Here is a 1,638-nt window from a genome sequence, read left to right as displayed (position 1 = left end):
ACTCTTCAACCTTTTTACCAGTTCTGACACCAGCTGTCCCTCCAAGGCGCTCTCTAGTCTTTTGAGTTCAATAATCTGTTGCATTGGCCACACAGAACTCACAAACTGTACTTACAGCTGTAAGTGATTTATTAAGGACTTGGGATCAGGGTTGACAAGCTAGCACTCAGGCTTAGAAGGAAACAAGTAGGCAGAGTCTCCTTCTCTAGTGTAGGACAGATTTCTAAGTTCCTCTGTGGAGGCCTCCTCTCAGCCCCCTAGGGGTAGGCTCCTCCCAGTACCCTAAGGACAGGCTCTTCTAGGTTTCCTCAGCCCAAGGTTCTCTGGCCTCTGCTGTGTGTCACCATTGGTGCTGTCACTGGAGGCCTTTTGCAGCTGGTGCTGCCGCTGGTGCCCTATCTTGCTGACTTCTGTGTTAAAGCCCTTGACTGTGTTACAGCTCTTTTGGGAAGTTCTTTGCTTTCTTTTTCTCACTGCTCTTTCCCTTTTTTTCTTCACATTGCATCATTCTGACACTCCTCTTCACTTTTGACCTTCTTGTCTCCTCCTATTATTATTATTATATTTTTAAATATTGTATTTTCAGTGAGAGTTTACATAGCATATTAGGTTTCCATTTCTATACAAATTGTTCAGTGACATTAGTTACATTTTTCACAATGTGTCAGCATTCTTTTGAATTGAGATCTGATTGTTCCATTTCCAGTTCTCTAGTTCCCTGTCCCCTTATTTTCTCATCTTTGCTTAAGATATTTCTACATACGCATTTGTATGCACTGTAAGAATGTCCATGTAACTAGAACTAATGGGGTAAAGTTATGATAACTTCTCAGCACAATCAGTTGTTGGACCTATGGACTCAGGACCATGGTTTCAGGGGACATCAAACTTAACTGGCATAACATACTACACAAAAACACTGTTCTACATCGTACTTAAAAGTTTGCAAGCAGCCATCTAGATGCAACAGTGGGTCTCTCCTTGTCAAGAGCAAGAATGAAGAAAACCAAAGACACATGGAAGCAATTATTGTAGGGGACTAGTGGACCATGAGAACCTCAGCCTCTATGACCATGAGACCAGAAGAACTAGCTGGTGCCCAGCTAGCGCAGTCAACCACTCAGAAAGGGATCAGGACAGGAGATCCTGGATAGAGTGGGAGAACAATGTGGAAGAAAAGTGGAAATCATAAAAAAAAGATGAGGTTTACTGATCTGATAGAACCTGGTGAGGCCCGTGAGACTATGACTTCTAGTTACCCTTCTGCTCTTGAATTGAACTCACTCTTGTGGCTTCCAGCCGAACAACAGATAGGCATTATAGAGTGAACATTTATATCAGGTGGATACATTCCTTAGAATGATCAATCATGGGAGAACAGAAAGGCAGTATTTGCACAGGGAGATAGCTCAGGGGCAGGAATGCATAGAAAAGAAGGACACAGGGAAGAGGTGGGAAGAGAGCTGTTATGTTGTGGGGAATGTAGTCAATGTCATGAAACAAAATATATTTGAACTACTATATAGAAAATGGGAGCTCTGGTAGCATAGTGGCTAACCAGACGGCTGGCGGTTCAAACCCACCAGCCACTCCTCGGAAGGAAGGTTGGGCAATCCTACTTCCGTAGTGATACTGCCT

This window comes from Orycteropus afer, unplaced genomic scaffold, assembly GCF_000298275.1.
Source record: "Orycteropus afer afer isolate SDZICR_OR568_19922 unplaced genomic scaffold, OryAfe1.0 scaffold00014, whole genome shotgun sequence".
NCBI lineage: Eukaryota > Metazoa > Chordata > Mammalia > Tubulidentata > Orycteropodidae > Orycteropus > Orycteropus afer.
The sequence above is the reverse complement of the archived record's forward strand: the minus strand, read 5'-3'. Positions refer to the sequence as shown.